The following is an 18,198-nucleotide window of genomic DNA, read 5'->3' on the forward strand; positions in this document are numbered from 1 at the left end:
GAGATGAACCAGGAAAATTCAAGAGAAACTGTTTTTCTGTTTGTTGGCTCCGGGTGGGGTGGGAGGACTTCTCAATGCCTTCTGGGAATACAGCCTCAGTCCCTGCCCATTTCCCCCTGATCAGTCCTATCTCTAGAACAAACACCACCCTGAAGCCTAGGCACCATGCTGACAAAGGACAAGGACAAGGACAAGGACAAGGCAGACCACGCCCAGGGACTTGGCTTTTGGTACACCGTTACCGGTTTTCCTCTAATTTAAGAAAACATCCATTTGGTATTAATTCTGCACGTGCGCTTGCCGAGTGGCAGAGTAGGTGGATGGCAGGCTCCCGCTCACTGCTGGGCTTTTCCCCGTGTTCCTGGGGAGACAGGCAACCAAGCGAACAGGTGTGCATGTAAATATAGCCTTGTCCCCCAGAAGCCAGGTATTCCTCACAGCAGCTCAGGAAAGCCCAGGTACAGCATAGGTGGGCTACACAGATGGTTTCTGACTGCTTTTGCACAGTGTCCTAATTGTGCAGGTTAGGCCATGGTTCTTCATCCCCAAAAAGGCTCCACATTAATCGGATTTTTTTTAAAGACCGCTTCAAGAAACTGACCTCATCAGTAACAGCAGAGAGTACCCCTGCCAGATCTGAGCGGTAGAAACATGCCCGACTCTGAGCATGAAGGACGGAAGAGCCTGCAGTTCATTGGGGACATGGGGGGACATGCTTAATGTGGACTAGCAGGTATGGGCCCCCCTGTATCCCAAGCTCTGTAGTTTTCTTTACTTACTGCAGAAAAAGAGAATCAGGATACAGCCAAAGATTGGATACTTAATGGGCCTTTAACCCACCTGAGAACAAATCATTTTTTATACTTCATTTCATAATCCTCAGCCTTTCTCATTCTTGCACATCCACACTTAAAAAAAAGGATGAGTAATATTAAAACACAGTCACAGTACACTGAACAGCCTTCACACAACTGAGCTATCAACCGTGTGCAATATTAACACCATGCTACATTCTTCACATTGATGAAAACTTTAGAGCAGGCTTATTACAGAGCATGTGGGAATCCCCCAGATGAATTTAAGAATCTTTTGAGTGACTGAAAGCAGAATTGAGGAGCCAGGGAAAGGATTTCCCCTATGGCTGATTAAAAGCACTATTCTGTTTTTGAGTTAACACACCAAGAAACCATGAGGTGAGCAAAAGCCCTCAATTTATTTTTTAAACTTTTCCCCCTCGACTGAATTCTAAGACCGACAAAGACAAAATAACACATGCAAAACTATTTCTGACATAAGTTCACAATAATGAGAAGGAACATGAAGTTCTAATGTTCTGGAAACAGACTCTAACTGGTCCACCTTAATGAAATGTTTGCAACTGTGAAATTAAATGTCTACAAATGTGCATCTGCAAAATTGGTCACAAAGTTTATTATAAGGTTTTTTTTTTAAGAGTAAGTTACCTAAAAGCATACAAAATGATGATTCAATGAACAAAAACATTACATATATAATTTCAAAAAATAGAATAAAACAATAATTTATTCTCTTTTCATTCTTATCTGGAAATGGACTTGAAATTTAAAAAATATTGAAGTCATTTGAGTGCAGCACATAAATAAGACAAAAAATAAAATCAAACACATTGAGAATTCCACCTCATGAACAACACAAAAACAACAAGTAATCTGGAATCTGAACTCCTAAGTGTCACCAACTTTATAGGTAGCAAAGGTGTGTGGAAGGCTAAACCATCTGTTGTGACATCAGAACACTAAAACGCATAAATTTTTAAAGCAATCTCATAAATGGAAAAATGTTCATCAAAATAATTAGACTAAATACATTTTGGTATATGGGTTAGATATGCTTTAAGATGGATAAAATGCCCTCACGCTAAACTTCCCTCCCCAATAGAAGACAAAGCTTCCTTATGCTAGAAGAATCAAGTACCAGCTGTGCAGCTCCATGGGCAGAAGGGAGTAGTCCAGTGGCACAAGGATGCCATATGCAGGGTATAAAGATGCTAAAATAAAGCCAATCAACCAAACATTCAAAGACTGGAGGTAAGATTCAACACAGCTACTAACTACGTCAAATCCTTCTTAGGTCTAGCAATTTTTATTAATTCCTAAGGCTTTAAATACAGCATACAGAACACTTATAGCCACGGTTCAAATACAACAGGGTACAGATAGAGCAATTAACAAAATTCTTAAATTGAATCTACATGGTACTTAAGTGTCTTACTTACAAAGAGTAGAGTAAGGGGGTAGGGGATAAATTTATGGTGGAGAAACCTGGTGACCACTACCTTGGCCCAGTGATCAAGGTCAAGTTGGTCTCATATTTCCTTCATACAATGGGGATAAGAATGCCACTTCACCTCTGTGGTCTTCCTCTCAAAAACCCATAACCTCAGTCTAATAATCAGAAAAACAGAAGAAAAATTCCAAACTGAGGGACATTCTACATATTAACCAGCATTACTCAAAACTCACAAGGTCATCAATAACAAGGCAAGTCTGAGAAACTGTCACAGACCAGAGGAAATTTAGGACACGTGATGACAAAATGTAACATGACATGCTGGGTGGATCCTGAAACAGAAATAGGACATTAGGGAAAAAAATAATCTGAAGAAAGTGTCGACTTTAGTTAACAATAACATATCAATGTTTGTTCCTTAATTTTGACAAATGTAACATAATACCGTAGGAGTCAGCAACTGGGGTAACTGGGTGAGGGACATAGGTAACTCTGTACTACCTTTACAACTTTTCTTCAAACCTATAATTATTTTAAATGAAGGGTTTCTTTAAACTTTTTAAAAACTGAGCACACAGCACCACGTGTGTGGCGCAGCACTGGTCACACCAACAAACACAGGCCAGGATCCTGACCATTCTGAACGCTGACTAACAGACACTTTGGCCAATCTGGGAACCTAAGATGCCAAGAGACCACAGATGGCATGCATGGGACAACAACAAGCATCTCTGAAGTGCCTAATGCTTCCATCTGATGTGAAAAAACAGGCAGTTTTATGCAAGAAAAGAGACAGAGGCTAAATGGGTTGGCCTGGAACCCTCCATGCTCTGTGGAAACACGGGACCCACCGGCCTTCCTCCTTCACTTAGCAAACACCACTGCCAGAATCCAAGGGGATGTGAAGAGTTATGCAGACTTCCCCCACCTACCCAACAGGCTTTGTGTACTATTGCTTTATCATAAGGAAGGGCCAATCAGAGAAAAAGTAGGAGTACAGATATTATTGACTATTTTCAAGACTCTGCTCAGTCAGGGAGCACGTGGCACCATGTAGGCCGCGTTTGGTAAGGAGGGGACAGAGTCTCTGACTGACATGCAGCTCAACAGAGAAAACAGTGTCTTTACAGAACAAATCCATGGTCCAGGTCTGTCTCATGGGATGGACTGCTTTAAGTGCCTTGAATTTTAATCAAGAAAGAAATCTGGGGATTTACCTTCTCTAACCCGAAAGTTCCAGAATTCATAAACTTTCAACAAATGTGATTGGTTTCTGGCTTGAAAATATGTATCACACAAATTTAAGATTAAAATCATACCAAGTATCTATCTTTCCTGACCACAATGGAATGAAACTAGAAATCAACAGCAGAAGACAAACTGGAAAATTCACAAGCATGTGGGACACAAACAACACTTTTGAATTACCAACAGGTCACAGAAGAAATCAAAGGGGAAATGAGAAAATATCTTGAGAGAAACAAAAATGAAAACATAACATACCAAAATCTACGGGAGGCAACAAAAGCAGTACTAAGAGCGAAGTTTATACTTACAATAAAAAAAAAAAAGGAAAGATCCCAAATAAACAAGCTAACTTTAGACCTCAATGAACTAGAAAAGGAAGAATAAACTAAGCCTAAAGTTAGCAGAAGGAAAGAAATAACGAATGTTAGAGCAGAAATAAATGACACAAAGAACAAAAAAACAACATAATAATCAACAAAACTAAGAGCTGATTTTTTCAAAAGATCAACAAAATTGACAAACTTTGACACTAAGTAATAAAAACAGGACTCAGTAAAATCAGAAATGAAAGAGGAGACATAATAATTGCTACCACAGAAATAAAACAGATTGTAAAGTATATACCAATAAATTGGATAACCTAGAAGAAATGGATAAATTCCTACAAACATACAACCTACCGAGACTGAATCATGAAGAAAAAGAAAATATGAACAAATCCACAACTAGTAAATAGGCTGAATCAGCAATCAAAAACTTCCCAACAAAGAAAAGCCCAGAACCAATTATGTCACTGGTGAATTCTATCAAATACTTAAAGTAGTATTGAAGCTACTCTTCTTAAATTGGTATGGGCATAAGAACAGACATGTAGACCAATGGAACAGAATAGAGAGCCCAGAAATAAACGCACACATACATAGTTAACTGATCTTCAGTAAGGGCACCAAGAACACACAAAGGGGAAAGGGAAAGCTCTTCAATAAATGGTGCTAGGAAAACTGGATAATGACACGAAAAAGATTGAAACTGGAGCCCTGGCCAGAGTGGCTCGATTGGTTGGGTGTCATCCCACAAAGCAAAAGGTCACTGGTTCGATTTCCAGTCAGGATATATGCCTGGGTTGCAGGTTCAGTCCCCAGTTGGGGCATGCACAAGAGGAAATAATTAATATTTCTCTCTCACATCAATGTTTCTCTCCCAATCTTCCTCCCTCCTTTACCCTCTCTCTAAAAATAAATAAAATCTTTAAAAAAACCCAACAAAAAATAAATAAAACTGGACCCTTATTTTATATCATACATGAAAGTCAATTCAAAAAATGGGTTAAGAACTTAAAGGTAAGATCTGAAACTATAAAACTCCTAGCGAAAAACATGGGGGGAAGGCTCCATGACATTGATCTTGCAACTAAAGAAAATTAAACGAGAGGGACTACGAAAACTAAAAAGCTTTTGCACAGCAAAGGAAACACTCAAGAGAGTGAAAAGAAAATCCACAGAATGGGAGAAAATACTTGCAAACTATATATAGATATATAGTTATGGCTACATTAATATCCACAATAAAAACCCCTACAATTCAATAGTAAGTAAATAAATAAAATGATTTAAAAATGGGCAAAGGACTTGAACATACATTTCTCCGAAGAAGATATACAAATGGCAAAAAGTTATATAAATAGATGCTCAACATCACTAATCATCAGGGAAATGCAAATCAAAACCACAATGAGATATCATCTCACTTGTTAGTATGGCCATTATCCAAAATAAATGTATAAATAAGTAACAAGTGTTGGCAAGGATGTGAAGAAATTAGAACCTTTGGGCACTGTTGGTAGGAATGTAAAATGGTGCAGCTGTTAACAGAAAACAATATGGAGGTTGTACAAAATATTAAAAATAGAACTACTATATGATCCAGCAATTCTATTTTGGGTATATTCAATCCAAAAGAACTGAAAAGCAGGGTCTCAAGAGACATTGGTACCCCGTGCTCATTGCAGCATTATCCATATTAGCCAAGAGGTAAAAGTATCCATTCACGAATGAATGGATAAAGAAAATGTGGTATATAATATACAATGGAATATTTAATCAGCCTCTAAGAAGAAGAAAATCCTGCTAAGACATTTCAATTGGACTTCGAGGGCATTATGCTGAGGGAAATAAGCCAATCACAGAAGGACAAATACTGCATGATTTCCATTTATATGAGGTATGTCAAGAAAGAATGGTGGCTGTCAGGGGGAATGAGGAGTTGCTGTTCAGCGTGTATGAAGTTTCAGTCATGCAGGATCAGAGTTCATGAGATCTGCTATCCAACACTGTGCTCACACTTGACAATAATTCCTAGACACTCAGAAATTTAAGGAGGTAAAAAAATGTATCATTGTTCTCTTTACATTTAGGAATCCATCTGCATTTAGGACAAGTGTAAAAACATAAATGAGAATGATAAATATCTAATTCAGGATAGTTACCTCTTGTGGAAGATTACACATAATGTAATTATTATGTGTAATTACAATTACACATTGTAACTCCAGAATCTTCCTTATGTTTTCCTCATATGCCTGAAATATTCCATAATTTAAAAGAAGTAACTTTAAAGAAAAGCACAACTTGCCCCTACGCCATCTATTCCCTACCGTCTTGTCACCTCAATAAGCAGGATGGATGACATTCACGTGGACAACAGAATATCATGCATGTTGCCACATTCTGAAATGAGAACAAATGTGGTGGTGGAAGCAAAAAAAAAAAAAAAAAAGAAAGAAAGAAGAAAGAAATGAGCTACAGCATTCTTTTCTCTTTTATATTCTTTCTTTTTTTAATGTTACAATCTCAAAAGTATTTACAAGTTGGAAACTCCTTACAGTGTACCAGCAATGATCATTTAAAAGTGGCCACTGCACAGATAAAATCCTGTATAACTTCTCTAGCAATTCTACTTCTCTTTTTCCTGCTTAAGAAATCATCAGATTTCAAGTGAATGAGAGTAAAATGATAGGGACAACTTTGGTTCTGTCAAGTTTCAAACACAGGGCGCCATAATTTGAACCAAGGCCGTCTGAATGTGAACAAGGAACAGGCCTCCGAGAAAATGTCTAAAAACAGGATTCAGAATAAAAGGAGATGCCCAGGGTTGTACTTTGTAAATCCCAACATTTTCCAATTTAAAAAAAATACTAAAATTTAATTATAACTATGCAAAACACAAGTGCTCATGCTTTTTGTATACAAATGCTAGCACAAAAAAGAGCTGTCCTGGAAAATTTAAATAAAAGAACACATTGACATCAATCATTCACATGGCTGACATAAAACTGTTTCCCTAAATTAGAATAATTCCACAACTGCCAGCTTCACTGTTTATCTCTGATCTTCATTTCCCATTTCAAAGTATATTAAAATTACGTCCACGCCCCCAGGGCTGGGTCTACAAAAACAATGTCTTTCCACATTCCCACCCAACCTTCTGAGCTGTGTACAACAGCCAAACATCACATAAAATAATTGAGAAGCTGGAACAAAGAAAAGAAGTGCAGGGAGCAGGGCAAGATGAAAAAAACTCAAAGATTTCCTAACTTGCTAATTCAGGGCCAGCAGGTTTCAGAGAGACCCACGGCACTGAGCATAAACAATCCCATTTTTCTTTAACCAATTGTAATTATTCAGGACCAGTACTAAGAAACTAAACTTTGTGTTCTATACCTATTTGATATAAAAGATGTATAGACATAGTTGGAAAGAAGGGGGAAAATAAAATTTTAAAATCCTAAGTCTCAAATATAGGCAAAAAAAAAAAAAGTTGTTTTACCTGGAATGAAATCTCTAACGATCTTGTTTGGCAAAAGCTTTCCTGTCTTAAAGAAATTTTAGTCACAATCTCTTCCTTTTTTCCACTATATGTTTCAAGTGCTTTCCTTTGGCACTGTCAAGAAGTCTTTTTCTTTCGCATCTTCCCAGCCATCTGCTGGATGCTAACGAGTCAGGCACATTTTAGAAGGGAATTCAGACCGACGTTCAGGTTAGTGGCAGCGTCGGCGCGCCCTCTTGTGGGGAAAAAGGAAACTGCCTGTCACTGGTCCTTCAGCCCAATAAGTCATTTCTGTTTTCCAGCACTGGAGCAGGTGCTTCACTCTCTCCAAGCAACTTACTTCCTCAAGGTAGCTCAGCCAATACATTTCAAGTACCATCAGACCACACATTACAAAAAGATAGGTCTGAAGCAGTAGGTAGAACCTATTTTTAACTCCTACTGTTTGGATGTAGTTTCAAAGCAACAGTTTAGGTAGTATTTTTTGTTTATATAATCACAATCAATTATAATCACAATCAATAACAAAATAAGAAAATGGAGAGTGGGTAAAACTTTCCATTAGAAAAAAGGAGTTATTTTCCCCATTATTTTTCCATATTCTCAAGAAATATAAATATAGGGTATTATTTTGTGTATCATGGATCTACTTGTTACCAAAAGTACTTCTTTCAAAAGGACAAAGCAGAAATCATTAGAATTTCCCAAATAGTAAATTGTCGCCTGCATGTATTCCCCAGTGCATGTCATGCTTATGTCGGACCCCACTCGTCTTTTATCCTTGTGGGTGCGTCTTTTATGTTCAGAGTGACTGACAAGTACACATGTCCCATAAATCTGTGTTGAGTGAAGGATTTGTTTTGGGAAGAGAGGAAAGGAGAAAAAGTAGAATTTGGTTAAATAGCTGGTACCTTATCTGGAGAAATGGCTTGATGAATTTCAGTCAAGAAACTAGCGGCTTCCACAAATTTTTGTATTTGCATGAACTTGGGGAGAGTCGTGAGCAAAATGTTCCAGGGTTGTTGAGTTTTCATTAAAACCAAGTAATTGTCTACCTGAAAGGTGCTCACTGTCACCTAAGGAAGCTAAATTCAATCTCCTATTTTCTGTATGACGACATGCAGGAGCAAAGGCATGAAGCCACTAATCTCAGAGATCCCGATTCCAAGTCTGGTGCAGACATGGCTCGACCCAGCCGCAAAGTGCTCCAGCGGGCTTCTCTCTTTCGGTTGCGCTCTATGCCCCGCCCCTCATCATGCGTCTCGTAGATTTCCTGCCCCAATTCCCCGAGGTCCTCACATATACTGGGTTGGGAACAGGGGAGAGGACGCTCTAGGCCTAGAAGGGTGTGCCTTTCTGTATTTAAAAGATACGAAGCTGTTAGCTGTCATCAATTTTCTCCCTGAAGAACTAAACGGTGAAGGCAACCCCCACCACACATTTGAACTACTTTATACAAACGGAATATTAATATAAGAAACTACCATTTCTTCCAACAGGGAGTGTTAACTGTTATTAAACATAAAACCAATCATTCTAAACCAAGAGTCACAGGCAAAGGAAATACAACTGTAACCGGTCACAAAATTTAGGAAAGACAACTAATAAATATTTCCATTTTACTATCAGCGGGGATACAAAACTGAAAGCAACAAAGGAACAAATAAGACAAACAAAAAATATCTCAAAGACACAGACAACAGTATGGTGGTTACGGGAAGGAAAGGGGGTGGGGAGGAAGACAGTGAAGGGTGAAGGCGGCCAAATACATGGTGACAGGAGGAGACTTGACTTTGGGTGGTAAAGAAACTATGCAATATACGGATCGTGTATTATAGAATTGTCCACTTGAAACCTATATAATTTTATTCACCAATTAACACCCCAATAAATTTAATTTTTTTAAAACTCAAAGAGCATTTGACAAAGAACATTAATTCAACAGGTGTCACCAAAATATTCCAAATCAATATATTACAATGAAATCAGCAATATAGTCTAATTTCTTGAGTGATCATATTAAAGAGAATTTAAAACTTCAATGGCTACACATTTTTTAATAGCTTTACTGAGGTATAATTTATATGCCATGAAAGTCAGCCATTTAGGTGAATTTTAGTAAATTTATATGACTGCACAACTATTACCAAAAACACTCCCATCACCCCAACAGTTCCCTTTTATCTATTTACAGTCAATCTCTGCTCCACTGATCTGATCTCTGGTTTTGCCTTTCCTAAAATTTCATATAGATAGTATCATACAATATATAGTCCTTTGCTTCTGGCTTTTTTCATTTGGTATAATGTTTCTGAGGTTCATCAGTAGGATGAATTAGGACTTCGTTCTTTTTCATGGCTGAACAATATTCCATTGTGTGGATACCACTTTGTTTTATTCATTCACCAGTTGATGGATCTGGGTTGCTTCCAGTTTTTATCTATTGTGAATAATGCTGCTGTGAACATCTTTTTGGTTTTTGAATGGGCGCAAGTTTAAGAATAACCTTATTGAAATATAACTGTTCTATACTAAATTGCACATATTTAGAGTGTATAATTTGACATATGTATACACCCATGAAACCATCATGCATAACCAAGAAAATTAATATATACATCACCCTCAGTGTTTCATTGTGCCTTTCTCTTTGGAATTCACTTCTCCCTCCTCTCCCAAGTTGTCCTCAGGCAACCACTCATCTGCTCTGTCACTACAGATTAGTTTGTATTTTCTAGAATTTTACCTAAATGGAATCAAACAGTATGGTATACTTGGTGGTGGTTGGAGTCAGGGGGGTGGGTCTAGATTTTTCATGCAGCATATTTTGAGATTCATCTATATCGTTTTTTCTGTGTGTATATTTATAAATATATATAAATATATATATTATATATGGAATTTATAAATATATATAAATAATCCACTCCTTTTTATTGCTGAGCAATCATAAATAAAGCTGCTGTGAACACTGTATACAAGCCATTGTCTGGACATATTCTGTTATTTGTCCTTGGAGCATACCTAGGAATGGAATTGATTAAATGTATGTTAAACTTTTAAAGAAACTGCCAAACTGTTTTCCAACATGACTGCATCATATTATATTCCCACCAGCAATGTGTAATGATTCTGGCGTTTCCACATTCTTGCCAACAAACATATGGATTGTAGTCCTTTTAATTTTATTGATGATCGTGAATGTGAAGCAATATCTTACTTATGGATTTAATTAGCATTTCCCTAATGACTAATTACACAGGTTGAAACTCTTTCCCTGTGCTTATTTGCCATTCATATATCTTCTTCAGTGAAATGTCTGTCCAAACCTTTTGCACGTCATTTAAATGGGGTTGCTGTCTTACGATTGAGTTTTTCTAGATAAAAATCCTTTAACAAACATATTTTGTAAATATTTTCTCCTAGTATGTGGCTTGAATTTTTACTTGTTAATGGTGATGTCTTTTGAAAACCAACACTTTTAATTTTGATTAAGTTTAACTTATCATTTTTTCTTTGATACTTCATGCTTCTTACATCCTATGACTACATCTTTGTCTAGTCCAATGACACAAAGACTTCCTGATATGTTTCCGTCTTCACATTTTGGTCTATAGTCCAAAATTTTAGTGCATTTAAATGCATGTGTGCGGTAAGATAAAAAGCCACTTTACTTGGATTCCCACTGTTGCAGTGATGTTTGCTGAAAAGACAACGCTGTTGCTACTGAATTACAGCAGCACCTTGGTTGAAAAGCAACTAACCACTTACGTGCTATTTCTGGATATTCTGTTCCACTGACTGAGATGTCTATCTGTATGCAAATACCACACTGTTTTTATTACTGTTGTTTTATAGTAAGTTTTGAAATTAGGCAGTTTAAATCCTCCAACTTTATTCTTCTTTTTAAAAGTAATTTTGACTATTCTAGATTCTCTGCATTCCCATATAAATTTTGGAATCTGTTTGCCAGTTTCTGTAAATATTGTTCTCCAAAAATCCTTTCTGAGGTTTTGGCAATGACTTTGCTGTACCTATAAATCAATTTGGGGAAAGGTGCTGTATTAATTTGAGTCTTCCAACCTATAAATGCACTATATATTCTCACTTTTTAGGTAGACTTTAATTTCCCTCAGAAAAATGTTGTAGTTTTCAGGATACAGGACCTATACTTTTCGTTAAATTTATTCCTAAGTATTTTTGTCTGATGCTATTATGAATGGATATCTATTCTTGACATTTCATATAATTGGAATCACATAATCTGTCTTTTGTGATTATCTTCTTTTACTTAGCATAATGTTTTTAAAGTCCATCCATATTATAGCATCTCTCAGTACTTCATTCTTTTTTATTGACAAATAGTATTATGTGGATATACCACATTTTATTCATCCACTCACCAGCTGATAAAGCTTTGCATTCTCAGGGTTGATGGCTCTTTTAGTAATTTGTTTGAACTTAAACTACAAAATCTGTCTCTCTCATGAAGTGTAGCCCCTGATGACTTTGCTGGGTTTTTTTAATTCCCATTTCTAGTTCCTGGCCTGGCTCTCGAGATGTTACCTCTGTGTCTGCCTAGGTTAGTGGTCAGCCAGAGATCCGAGCAGAGGTTGTGGCCAAACGCTTTGCACCTGTAAGGGTTACCCACTCTGCTTATGGAGTTGCCTGTGGGTCAAGGAGCATTCCAAGCTTTCAATGGGGCCTCCCCTGGCTTTTACTTTTTGTGTGACTGTCTTGAGTACCTATCCCCTGGACATGCAAAGTTTAGCTGCCACCGCAGACGTGTGGAGAGCTGATAGCAGCGCTTCTACCGCTCTCTCAGCTCCAGGCTCACCCTGTTCAGTTGCTACCTGGTGGCCACCAAACCAGGACTGCGAACCTGAGATGGTAAAGCTGTACGTTTTCTCCACAGCCCCAGCCTCTGCTACAAAGTCCCTCATTTTTTGGTAAAAAAAAAACTGTGGGCTGACAAAACTGCAGTTCTTACCAACTGAGGTGGGGGTGGGGGAACAGAAGAGGCCCCACCTCAGAAGGCTGCAAACTCCCCCTCTTCTTACCCAAAGCACAAGCATATTTATCACCTGCCTCTCCAGTGCCCAGAAACTGTTTTTGTCCATTTTTATACTTGTTTTATTGAGAATCACTCATCGTCTTCGCGTCATCGTTAATGGGAGTGACCCTGGCTACCCATTTTAAATTTCTCAATTTCCCATAACATAATCTCTTATGAAAACAAAGTATGAGTATAACTCCCTTCAAGTATCAAATATAGAAATGCTCTCAAGCCTGACACAGAATTTATCATCATAGCTTGAATATTTTCCATGAAGAGAGTGGCTCTTCCACATAGTTCCAGCAAACTAACATTAACATGCCAAAATAGTCAGATGTTCAGTAATTCTGAGGTTCCTAGGGGATAAACTGATTGATTGTTTGGATCTCAGCCTTGGCTCTTGGCCACAAAATTCTAGGACGGTGCAAATATGATAGACTTGTGGTGTTATTAACAAAGCTCGACATACACAAAAGGCAAATTCTTGAAGATTCTATTAGTATTATTATGTATTGTAATTATTCTCAACCAGATCTTGTTACATTCCATTTTTCTCCAGTTATTCCAAATGCTGTCACTAAATCCTTAAGCCTACCTTGCTTTTAACACTATTACTTAATATTTATAGAATGTTTTATAGTTGGCGAAGGGCTTTCACCTACTAGCCCATTTGATCCTCATAAAAGCCTCATGGAGTAGGTAGAGCAAATATTATCCTCGTTTTATACCTGTTGGAACTGAAATACGGAGAGATTAAGTGTTCCACACGGCTATTAATCAGATCTAAGATCCAGTCCTCCTGGCAATGTTTTGTCTTGTGGCCTTGGGGATGTCTCTGCCTCATTTTCTTCCAATGCTTTTGGCAACTTCCTCTAAGGCAGGGAAAAGAAATTATTCCCCGAAACTAGTTCTCTCAACACTTCCAGCTGAGGTGAACTAGTTTAACATTTGTTCCCTTTAAGTTTTTAGTTATTGAACGTGAATGCAGACCCTGAGCAAGAAGAAACCAGAGCCAAATTTTGTAACAATTACAAAAGCAACCTTTAACACGATCAATGCCCACCTCTACATATACACACACACACTACAAAACACAATTCTATGAAATACACACACACATACTCTACAAAACACAATTCTATGAAATACACACACACACACACACACCCCAAAACACAATTCTATGAAATCTTTCCAGGAGGGAAACACTAATCCTTCCCACATATCCACACCAAGGCAGCAATCTTAAGTGTCATGAATCTGATGGGTTATTTCAGAAGATCTTAAAATCTTTCTAATACATGCATTGAGAGAAACATGGTAATTTCTCTCATTGAAAAAATTGAAACCAAAATCTTCTTTGACCCCTCTTGACTCCAGAGTTCCTCAAAAAAAAAGTCTGTATATTCACCATCCTCATCAATTCATTTCTTTCAATTCTCCCTTGAATCTATTCTGCTCAGGCTTTTGTCTCTATCACGTCCCTGAGACAGTCACGTCAAGCTCACTAATACAATGACCTCCTCACTGCTAAACCCCATGACCAGTTTCCAGCTCACATCTTACCTAACCCCCCCAGCAGCATTCCACAGGCTGGTTTCTCCTGCTTCCCTGAAACACTCTGCTTCCTTGGTGACTAGAATAACCCACTTCTCACCTTATGGTCCGTACCTCCATCACCTTGGTTTAATCCAGCTCATCTCTCGACCTTTAAATGCTGCCGCAGGCCCTGGCTCTCTTCTTTCCTACCTACTCTCAGTCCCTTGGTGGTCTCAACTTTTCTGGGGGCCTTAAATGCTAATGACTCTGACCTCTCTTCTCACTGAACTGGGCTCTGCCTCCTTGACCTTCTGCTTAGATGTCTGAAGAGGCATCTCAAATCTAACGTGTCCAAAACCGAGCTCCTGGTGCTGCCCCAAATCTGCTCCTCCCACAATCCCCCCCAGTTCAATAAAAGGCAACTCCGTTCTTCAGCTGTTCAGGCCAAAAGCTGAGTTGACCCTGCCACAGCTCGCTCTCTCTCTCTCTCTCTCTCTCATACCATATGTAATTCCACAACAACATGCGGTCACCAGAATTCCATCACAGCCCTCGGTTATGGTCTCAGGAACCACCACCTCTCAACTGAGTTGCTGCAGGAGCCTTGACCTGGGGGTCTCTGCTTCCCCCCGGCAATCTCCCACCCTCACCCCACCACTCACTGAGGCTCCTTCTCCCGTTCCAGCAAGACGGGCACATGCCTGCCTCAGGTCTTTGCGTGTGCTGCTTCCTCTGCCTAGACCAGCGGTCCCCAACCTTTTCGGCACCAGGAACTGTTTACGCGGAAGACAATCCTTCCACGGAAGAGGGGGGTGGAGAGGAGATGGAGCTTAAGCAGTAACGCCGCTTGCTCGCCCACTGCTCACCTTCTGCTGTGTGGCCCAGTTCCTAACGGGCCATAGATCAGTACTGGTCCCTGCAAGAGGGTTTGGGGACCCCTGGCCTAGACCACTCTTCCCCCAAACATCCACTGGGCTCTTTCTCACCTTCTTCAACTCTTTGCTCAAATATCACGTTTTCAGTAAGTGAACTTCCCTCTTACAGTTTATGCAGAGCACTTACTGCTTTCTAATATATTACATATTTTCTTCTTTACTTATTTTTAGTCTCTCCAGTAAAATGTCAACTCTGTAAAGGCAGGGAGTTTTGCTTATTTTGTTCACTACTGTATCCCAGTGCCTAGAATACTGTCTGGCAGATGGTAGGTACTCAATATTTGATGAATCAAAGAATCATCTTCTTCAAACAATAGATTTATGTTAATTGATCCATTCACAGACCAGAAGGTTTAATGCCTACAGAGTGCTGAGTAATGGGTGACTAAGAATGCTGATTGTTTATGATGATGCAGTTCTGTCCACTAGAAATCTAATGTAAGCCACAAGTAATTTTCAATTTTCTAGCAGTCACATAAAAATGTGTAATTAATTTTAATGTTTTATTTTACCCAGTATATCCAAAACAGTATCACTTTCACATGTGATTCACACAAAAATTACGAGTAAAATATTTTAGTCTTTTTTTACACACTAAGTCTTTGAAATGTGGTATTCCATGCACAGCACATCTCAGCTGGGACTAGCTACGTATCAAATGCCACAGGCACATGTGGCCAGTGGCTGCCATACTGGACAGCAGAGAGATGGACCCAAATTAAACAGCCCCATGTGGTGAACATCTTGCATATTTATTCATCATTTTTAAACTTAGAGTTCCAAAACAAGGCCCTGGTACAACCTCATGGTTTCCTAGTTTTGTCAAAACAGCTTCCATGGATATAACAAGAGTAATGATAGCTTCCACTCTGAGAAGCAATTTATATCAAGGTAACTGGTTCAATTCTTTAAATTTCAATCAGATATTCTGATTAGAAAGAATGAACGCCCTTTGTCCCTAGCGTCTTCAATTAAGAAATAAAGTTAAATTCGAGAAATTCTGTGTTCTTAGCTATATTAGCAGGGAAATAATCATGATTTCCAAATAGAAAGGGCTATTAAAATTCAATTTACACACAAAAAAAACAGGTATTTATTTCAAGTTAACCAAAATACATTGTGTTAAAAAGATACTGTTGTATATAGTTGAATTTTAAAATTTCAGAACAGTTGCCTTAGCAATAATTTTGCATTTCATTATATAAAAGTGAAATAAGTCACTAAGGAGAATGCTTTTTAACTTTTTATATATGCATTTAAATCCTATGTTTCTTAATAGTTAAAGTATCATGCATAAAAATGTTTTCATTAATTTTTTTAATCATCAGGGGATTAATTTCTTCTAGAATCCCATTATTTATAAATATTCACTTATTGGAATTATAAAATTGCCATCATTATTCAACAACAAAATTTAAAGAACCCAATTAAAATGTGTAATATTTAAAAACTTTAAAGTTATAAAATTTTTACTTTTTTTAAGAAACAGTGAAACAAAACACACAGCAGCAGCTACTCACTCAGCTGTTACGGGGTGTTGTCTATCATCTCCCATAAACTGGCAGGTTTGAGCTTAGATCAGCCAGGCAGAGAAAGTCCAGATGGTAAAATACCCCAACTCTTCTGACTCTGGAAAGCGTTTATAAAATGCCTGTGTTGAGAAAGAAAACTGGAATTACAACCAAGAGAGAACTCTCCTAAGTAGACTGTCTAGACAGGGAATAACTTCTGTTTCTCTTTTCTTTCTCTCTCTCTCTTTTTTTTTAAAGTGAGGGCTCAGAACAAGTTAGTTCCTGGCCGAGGCGTTGTGGGTGATCTGATATAGCAATACTCGGTATTACAACTGCCCTCCTGTTTTAAGAAACTCTTTGGGGAGAAGCCTAAATCAGTACAATAAACGTGCATCCTGTACTACAACGTTTTTTACTAGTCTGACCCTGCAACTGGTAGAGATCCTCTATCTCTAACCATATAATTTACCATACAAACCGAGACACTTTTGAAGGTGAAAAAGGGAACTTTTGAGATTATTTATTAACCAATAAACTGTTATTATATTTCCTTTATTCTAAAAAATAAAAAAAAATGTACATTCACTATATTAAAGCAAAAATTTTAAGATTTCTTTAATATAAACAGATTATTCTTGGTGTATCTTCATAGACTTCAATCTGTTTTCTTATTAGATTCTATCTCTAATACTGTGTCACTGGTATTTTGTCTGGAAGTAAAGGTTGATATAATCTTATTAGTTTTAATTTTTTTTACAAAGTTACAATTTTTGCAAAGTTTCAGATTTTTTAATCCTCACCCAAAAATATGTTTATTGACTTTTAGAGAACGAGAAAGAAGGGAAGAGAGAGAAAGAGAAACATTAATTGCTTGCCTCCTGTACACGTCCCAACTAGAGATGGAACCCACAACCTTTTTTTGGTGTATGAATGACGCTCCAACTCACTGCACCACCTGGTCAGAGCACAAAGTTTTATTTTTTTTTAAATAATCTGAAATCACTGAAATCTTCATCTGACTCCTCTCTATTGATATTATTTTTAACAAGAAAATGCTCTTTTCACAGTTGCTGAGAAACCTAGAGCAAATTCTGCTAAAAAGAAGGATATTTTCCTTTTTTTTTTCATAGCAAATTATAAGTATTTCAGTCTCAATATTTTCATAGATACATACTACTTTTCCTCTAGATTGGTATTCTTTTATTCCACTGTTGCCCACTCCGAGCCACTGACCATGACACACTGCAGCACAGAAGGGTTTTCCCCAGAGCAAACCTAATTATGTCACTTCCCACATCAGAACTTTTTGGTGGCTTCCCACTGCTCCTAGAATATAACCCAAAATCTTAACAGCCACCAAAGCTCCGCTCAACCTGGTCCCTTCCTACTTCTCAGACCACACTGGCCACCTCAGAAGCACCAGTTCTCCACTGCTCCAGGGCCTCTGCAGGTTCTGTTCCCCCTGCTTGGAACTCTGCTCTCACTCACAGCCACCTGTCACAGCTGAGGCCTTCTATGGCCACCAGTCTACATCACACCATGGTGCTCGCTCTCTCTCTCAAAAGCACACTGTACTTTTCCTACTAAGGCTTCATCAAAATCTGTATTTACTTATTTGTGTTTTTAGAAATCCGATCCTCACCAGACAATGGGAGCTTCCTGAGAATGTAGGGATCATTCCTATTTAATTCACCCCTTAATCATCATTCCCTACCCGGAACTTGGCTCAGTCTTTGGCACCTTGTTAACCTTAATAAATATTTGGTAAACAAATGAATGAAAGACTGAACAGAAGAGGGCAAGGAAACAAGGGACC

The 18,198-nt window shown here is 38.1% G+C and overlaps 1 long non-coding RNA gene across 1 annotated transcript in view; it reads right to left on the minus strand.

The window, feature by feature from the left end:
- The window catches only part of LOC150002136 (uncharacterized), a 106,283-nt gene that overhangs the window by 69,494 nt on the left and 18,591 nt on the right, over positions 1–18,198 (minus strand). Inside the window, exon 2 of the long non-coding RNA XR_016512968.1 lies at positions 16,392–16,522. This is a non-coding gene — a long non-coding RNA (uncharacterized LOC150002136). The remainder of the gene's footprint in view (positions 1–16,391; positions 16,523–18,198) is intronic.

The sequence above is a fragment of the Furipterus horrens genome, unplaced genomic scaffold, assembly GCF_987537825.1.
Source record: "Furipterus horrens unplaced genomic scaffold, mFurHor1.1.pri manual_scaffold_9, whole genome shotgun sequence".
Classification (NCBI taxonomy): Eukaryota; Metazoa; Chordata; class Mammalia; order Chiroptera; family Furipteridae; genus Furipterus; species Furipterus horrens.